The sequence below is a fragment of the Botryllus schlosseri genome, chromosome 5 (genome assembly GCF_051294905.1).
Source record: "Botryllus schlosseri isolate E-star chromosome 5, Bs_hap1, whole genome shotgun sequence".
Classification (NCBI taxonomy): Eukaryota; Metazoa; Chordata; class Ascidiacea; order Stolidobranchia; family Styelidae; genus Botryllus; species Botryllus schlosseri.
Window position 1 is genome coordinate 28,095,812 of NC_137240.1, and position 8,059 is coordinate 28,103,870.

The 8,059-nt window shown below is 40.0% G+C and overlaps 1 long non-coding RNA gene across 1 annotated transcript; it reads left to right on the forward strand.

Annotated features, from left to right (window-relative positions):
- The first annotated feature begins 2,000 nt into the window (after positions 1 to 2,000).
- LOC145439579 (uncharacterized) lies at positions 2,001 to 7,669 on the forward strand. Its single transcript, XR_013915290.1, has 4 exons — positions 2,001 to 2,228; positions 3,618 to 3,788; positions 3,857 to 3,936; positions 7,113 to 7,669. It is a non-coding gene; the product is annotated as an uncharacterized LOC145439579 (long non-coding RNA).
- Positions 7,670 to 8,059: the final 390 nt, after the last annotated feature.

The window sequence follows — 8,059 nt, forward strand, 5'->3', positions numbered from 1 at the left end:
GTAGGCGAGTGAGATTTGGAAAAAAAAGTTTTTTTTGAACAACCCTAATGTACAAACGTCTCACGAACTACTTGGGCGCCAGTTAACAATCACCTCACATACTGATTGTGTTTAAGGTACCCCGAAAACACCCGATATCCCATGGATTTACTGGTATGTCCACAATTGTTCCAACTCGTCCCACCTCCCAAGGTTAGTTACTGAGGACTTGCTCAGTTTGTCACAAATTGGACGTCCAGTTATGTAACTCCAGGTGACTTCCGGTGGAAGAAATTTTTAGAATCTTCCTATTCCCGTCACCAATGAATATTCCAAAGGATGTCATGGTAGTCAGTCACCTGGATGCCACGTACATGGGAGTTCATCAGGATACCCCTACTTGGATATCGTTTTCATGGAGTCCAACTGGCTTGTTCAAAATAAAGACTCTCTCTCTCTCTCTCTCTGTTCAAAATGGCATATTATCATTATTCATCCCCACGTGGGATGCACATGCACACCTCGCGGACGAAATCGTAAGACATATAGGCTATATAGCCATTTATTGGTGTACTGTTTTTTTAAATATATCGCAATCCTGCTTTGTATTGATTTAATGAAATTGTTAATAAGCTGAACTATAGGCCTAAAGAGGCATATAGCAGCACCCAGGCGTGCACCTGCACCTGCACAACTGCACAGTGCACATCATGGCGAAAGACGTGTTCTGAATATGTATACTATCCCAATATGGTGAAATACAAGAACAAATGTGAGCATCAAGGTGAAATTGTGATGCATGTGGCGGCATCACAACGTGATTCAGTAAGCATGATACGCCATGACCAATTGACCATTCGTAGCACACAACACGTCAAGTCTGGTCAGAGATGCCACTGAGATATTTTGGAAAAACCCAGATTTGGACGTTGAAAAAACCCAGAAAAACCCAGATTCTATATTTCACTTAAATTTATATGATATAGCTGCAAAACAGTGACTGAGAGTCATCAATGACAGTTATACGACCATAGAAGAAGTTTTAGCCCTTGATATTGAAATCCCAACTGTTGATTTTCGTACTAGGCCTATACATTTTTCTCAGTTAAATGAGCAAATCCATCGAAATATGATGCTTTCCTCTCGACACATTGCTACGGGTATGGAGGGCAGGGGGGTCAATACGTAGTTTATTATATATTCGTAATGTTTGTCACAATGATAATCCCCATCTATGATGAGGATGATTTTAGGGTAGTTCCAGTGACTGTGAGCTGACCAGATCGATTAAAAATAGCTTTCGATTCATTAAACTGGGACAAGCATTTTTATCTGGGATGTTTAGTCGAAAAAGAAACTGCCAGATCATGAAATTAAGGGTACATTTGAATTTGGCAAACCCCTCTCCCTCTGAATAACTTGCCCGGGTGCCCAAACTGTCTCTTTGAGTGTCCCTGTTGAAAGTGAATATACTCTGATGTCAACATGGTAAATTAGTTAGATCAACATTTGGTCTTTCCATGTGCATTAATTGCATACTTTATAGCAGTTACATACTATTTACTGAGTTACTGACACACAACGAATTTGCTGCAGCGCTAGCATTCAAGTCCTAAATCGTTTTGAATTGCAAAACAAATGCTCCAGACTCCAGAGTTGCTTTGTGAAAATGACTTTTTGTGACCTAGTAGTCAGTATTCAATTAAGCTCTCTCATCACGCCAAGACCTCTCATTTTAATAGTAGGCCTAAATGGGTCTCTTTAGACTCAATCACAGTATAGATTCCGTCGATGTTTTAAGATCTTATCAAGCTAATAGTCAATTTTGCACCATAAAATTGACCTGACAAACATGATGTTGAAAAAAACCCAGATTTCAAGCACAAAAACCCAGAAACCCAGGTGATGCTCGAAAAACCCAGATCTGGGTGGAAAAACCCAGGAGTGGCATCTCTGAGTCTGGTATCTCAACAATCGCGGCCCAGACAGCCTTCTTCCTTCTCCGTCACGTGATACCTGCTCAGTGCAGCGCGACGGCGCGTGCTTCTGGCGTTTGAATCTGAGTTGATGTCTGTGTGACTGATGCGACGAGTTTCTTAGAGATAATGGACGCAGACAAAACAGTCATTAGTCATTGATTAGATTGAGAAGCTGTACGAAGCGAAAGCTGAAGACTTGCTGTCTGTTGTTAGTGTTGTTGATTCAGAAACTCTACCCGAACCGCTCCGACAGTGAAACAGTTTGAAATGGTAAGAGTTCTAATTAATAATGATATAGAATGATGCGTAAATAGACTTAACCACCGTATACACTTCTTGTGAGCGTAATTTAGCTTCTCCTTTTTCGTTGATAGTTTGTGTTCAATATCGATATATGGTAGAACACTCATTGTTTGTTACGCCTCGTTATTTCTTGGAATGCAGATACGCCATACTGTGAAGTGTGAACACGCTGCAGTATGATTGAAACGCCATAAACACCTATTTGCTGATTCATTCCAATAGCAATGTTATGCTGGTCGGTAGACTGAATGTTCCTCAAGATAGTGATAAAAATATCTCATGTATTTGCGCGGTCATACCATAGTAATTTATGTAATAAGGCATTTATATATTGCTTGATCACTGGCTAACTCTATATGGATTGTACTAGTTTGGTTGCGCCTGAGACTGATTGCCGCCATTGTGAATTATTCCCAATTAACAACTCTTGCTGAAAGTATATTCTGCTGACTTTTCCTTCAAAAACCTGATAAAATGAGTACATTTGCTGAAAAGTATGTCCCATATACAACCTATATGAGTAATTGATTATGAACAAGTGCAAGTTATACTTTGATAGGATACCATGATTGATTATTATGTAGTTCATTATTAATGACTATGCCTCTTTGTAGTACATGATACGCTCTTGCCGTGGCCAAATTAACCCTGTGTATATAGCCGCACCCCAGACTGGAATCGGTGGTTGTTTTCGACAACATGATGTGCGTGACAGACACATTTCTCGCGTGATTGAAAAATTTCATTCGCGTGGCGGAAATATTTTTCGCTCTGATTCGATACTGAATTACTTTTGAACAACAATATGTGCTGAAATAGACCTGGTATACACCGGACTAAAGTTACACCGTATATTCGCTGTTGCGCAAATGCCACGGTTGCTTGCGTTCATTGTAAAGCGTAAGCGCCTTATTCTGCATCTGGACTATGATATCGCTTTGTGACGTCAGCATAATTCATTAATCGGCGTGATCAGATATAAATGCTCGCGTGACAACTGATGTTAATATACAAGCATATTGTCTAAACGTGATAGAAGGCATTATTTAAGACTATGTTGACTCCCTCTTCAAGTTGAGGAAATGCATGTGCCGCAATCAAACCCCAACTCAGAGCCGCGGTTTGGCCTTTATCGCCCAGCGAATCTCGGCTATCAAAATGAATTATCGAATTACCATTGATGACGTAATCATATTCTGGGTGATTCACAGTAGCCAATATTCTCGCCAACAGTAACCTGATAACTGATTAGTGTGTAAATGTACTATAGGCAGCATGCTTGCACCCGCATCGGTTTGTTTTTGTTTTTCGTACTGTCAGATGACTTGAATACAACCATTCTGATTTTTTACCTAGATATCAGCAATGTCCGCCGTTGGTGATGACCACGTCAAGCAGACTGCACGAAGAATGCATTATAAAGTGTGTAGTGTACCGTCAACATAATGAAGTACTAAAATACAGCATGGGCTTCAACTCGACAAAAAAGTGCACGGAACAAGTGGTGCCCGTATAATATCATTTTCTGTAAGTTGAATGGTAGGCCTACCTATCATATGCGAAAATCAATGTTCAAAATCAGAATCTATTTTCAGGCACCGGATGCGAAATCCATTCATCAACAATGCGAAGTGTGGCGCCAGGCCCAGGCATGAAAGTTGGAGAGCAAACGATGGTAAAATAAATAGCTTGGATACAATTTGCAAAAACCGAAGGTGGATAAAGAATTTAGTGTTGGTACTCAATCAGTCGTAGCATCATATCATACATTTCTGCTCAAGTTCAAGTAGCAGTAGTGAGCGATTGCTCAAGTGGATTAGCCTGAATTGTGGAATTCTTTAGAGTGTAATCGTATGTGGCCATTTCCAAATATAGGTATAGTCAAGGTGAAAGTAATATCCTGAATTTCTGTTGAAACTACAAGCGGAAATAAAAAATTGCGTTGATAAGTCTTCAAGAAATTTTGAGAAGTAAATTTGGTCAAGGTTTTACCATCATCTTGCCACGAAATCGTGACTATTTCTGAATATAGGCAGTCAACGTATATCCATGTTGACTAGCGCGTATCTTTATGTTGAAGATGATCAGCACTGGAACCCAAGCAAAGCATCAAATTTCTAATCGAGTGTATGTAGAGATCTATAAGGCATGTAAAAGCTGCTTCCAGTACAAGCAGAAAATTGAGTTAGAAAGAAATCTTGTTATTTGTTTCATAGAGTAGAGTAGATTTGATCTCGGTCAGGAGTAGCCAACCCGTGGCCCGCGAGTTAATTATCGAAATAAATTGCAATATCAAAAAATAAATTAGGCAGGTAATTTATTGTGAGCTTGCAAGACCAACGAAAATTTTTATTGTCCTAACCGCAAACTTTGAGATGTTGATGACGAAAATATCAGTTCCGACGCATTGGCGTAGCCAGGGGCCATCCACATTTTCGTATATGAACATGAAGTAGAATATTTTGTCGCAGATTTATTTGACTTGATATTTTTCTTAGCTCTTCGCGCGATTTATTGTCACTCGATTTCTAGCTTTTATAGTATTGTTTCCCTCTCATGAAAATTAAATATGCGCCCAATCTACGGAATTGAGCTCAACTATATTCGCAATTATGTGAGAACTTGTTGTCCTACATGCGACTTCGCGCCTGCACTCGCTGAAAAATAGTCGTTGATGAAACCTTTGCGCAAAATGATAGACACATGTTCACTGAAATCTTCGATTATTCGTGTCTTGGTCAATTAAGCCCTGCGGTACACAGATCTGGTCAATTGAGCCCAGCGGTATACAGAGGTGACCCACAATATATGCAACATTATTATTGCCAGAATTCATTCATTCACTTTGAAAAAATTTCGCGATTTCGGATCATATAGGTTCTATTCTAGCTGCACCTATATTAGCAAACAATGGAATTGTCAATAATATGGTAATTTGGCGGGAAAATACAGTAAAAATCAATAAAACAGTAGCTCTTCTAACAATGATGTAAGTCGGTATTTTTCTATGCTACCTATAATTTACTCGAACACTGCGGCAAACCTGGGTATGCGTTGAGGTAGACAAAGTATGTTACTGTAAACGCGAACGTTGAAATTTTCTTCATCGTCTTAAATAGTGATTCAGGTTTCCCTCAAGGCCAGGGATCATTTGAGTCCTTTGTGATGCACTAGTGCAGGGCCGGCCAACCCGTGGCCCGCGAGGTAATTTCCGAACTTGGTAATGTTATTAAAAAAAATGAATTGCACAGATTGTGAACTTGCAAGGCCAACCAAATATTTGATTAGTCTCGCTGCAACACTTGAGATGTGATGACTAAAATATCAGTTACGACGCATTGGCATTTCCATGAGCCACACTTTGGTAGATCTTCGTACACTACAAAGCAGAATAATTTGCGATAAATTTATGAAAAGTAAATATTTTCTACACGCTTCGCACAACATGTAGTCATTCGATTTCTTGCTTTTAATATTGTTACCCCTTTTTTAAAATGAATGGACGCCTAATGTATCAGATTGAGTCTAACTATATTCTCGATTACGAGACAAAGTGTCGTTCAACATATGCGACCTAGCGTTTGCGCTCGCAGAAAGACCGTCGACTATGAAACCTAGGCACAAAATAATTGATGCATGTGGGTCGAAGCTTTCGAAATTGATATGTCCAGGCGCTGAATAGTCCAATCCTGGCAAACTGAGCCCAGCGATATACTGCAGGCCCGCAATATAGTCAAGTGACAATATTATTGAGCTATGAACTTCGAAAACTTTTCGCGCGGCTAGTGGCCCGCGCAATATTTCGGCGTTCGAATGTGGCCCTTGGGCTGTAAAGGTTGGCCAGCCCTGCACTAGTGCGACCACAGATATTGTAATTATATTTTTGTGAAACTATTGTCTTCACCATGTAACTTGCATGTATCAGTTCCGTTTTGGCGTTTGTGCTTCTGTTTTAGGTAATTTTTTCATAGAACTCGGAACGCAATATGCATTTTTTCCGCACTCCATATTTGCAGTGTTGAGGGATTATTTATGGAAGTATTTCTTACGGAAATTTCAAACGTTGCATTGCATCAAACAAGCACTGTTCAATCTATGCAGAATTGCTGGGCGGTCTGTATGTTTGACAGCCCTGATGTAATGGAATTTGGCTTCTTGCCAACATGGGTAGTCGAAGTAAAAGTAGTCAGTACTGCTCAAGTAATACATGATTTCTAGTGAAGTATATGTAGTGGTTTACAAGACATGCTAAACCTACCTCAAGGAAGCCGTTAGTGTGATGTCGTAAATCTGGTCGAGGTGTCGCTTGATTTTTGCATATAACCGTAAGTGGCATTTAACAAATTGAAGTATTCAACGTTGGGACTCTAGTGGAAGTAGAAGTAACAGGAATTTATACTGGAGTATGTAATGATTTATGAAGTATGTTAAAACTACTCCCAAGTTGAAATTGAAGTTGAAAGGTACTCGAGTTGTTTAAAAATGGTAGATTTGGTTGTAATGTTTCATTCTTTTACCATGTAATGGTCCGAACATGGGTAGCCAAAGTAAAAGTAGCCGTTTTTGGTACTTAAGCTGAAGTAGAAGTAACATCATAAATTTCAACTGAAGTAGAAGTAGCAATTTTCGAGGTATGTCAAGATTATTTCAAGTGGAAGTAGAAATATAAGTTGATAAGTACTCGAGAAGTGGTCTTTGTCGAACAGGAGTTAGTTCTCAAGCAGACATGTACCGGTAAGTAACGTAAATCTGTAGTGAAGCATAGGTAGCACTTTCCAAGGCATTGTATAACTACTTCGAGTAGAAATAGGCAACATACGGAATTCACTGACATTGCTGTATATATTTCAGCCACAAGCACCGAGAAAAAACGTTTTGGTGCCACTTGTGATTGACGAAGAAAAAGAATAGGCACTCGACATCCACAAACGGTGCATTGATTTAATTCTTGCAGAGTGAATTTTTACGGAACGCTCTTTGTAATGCTCGTTTTGAATTGTTGCGGTTACTTTATTCCTGCGATACCATTCTTTCATTTCATCAATCTTTTGCACATGGACTGTTCCATTAGCTTCGAGTTGTCCCAACAGTTGCAGTGTCTTATATTCCTGTGACACCTTTTTTTATGTATATAATGCTTTTTTACTTTGACTATTTGTCATTAGTTTGAGTGGTATTAGCAGTTGCTGTTTGCTAAACTCCTGTGACACATTTTCTGTGATTGCTTGTCGCAGTATGATTTTTTACTTCAGCCTTGACTGTGTTAAGTGGTAGTTGTTCTCGCCTTATTTCACATTTTGTGTTTCGTAAATTAGATAGTTGTAGTTTCGTTGATAATAACCAATATCGTATTTGTATTTTGCCAGTTTCATTCCCCACTCACCCAATATACGCTGTGTGTGAGCTGATATGATGTTGTATCCCATGTTGTTAGTCGTGAGGCGTTGAACCAGGTATGGAGTGGAGATGATAAAGGGGGCGAATGACACTTCCATAGGGAGTGGCGTCATGTCCACAGTACGTCAGGCGTGTCTATAGGGAGTGACGTCATGTCCACAGTACGTCAAGCTTGTCCATAGGAAGTAGCGTCATGTCCACAGTACGTCAGGTGCGTCCATAGGGAACCACGTGACGTCCAGGCTAGGTCAGACGCGTCCATGACGAGTCTCTCCATGTCCACAGCACTACATTGCGGACGTACTCAGCGAGTGGACAGGACGTCTCTAGTTGTCGACAAACCCACTCCAGGGAGGTAACGGCCGGAAGTAACCGGATGTCCTGCCAGCTATTCCACCGGA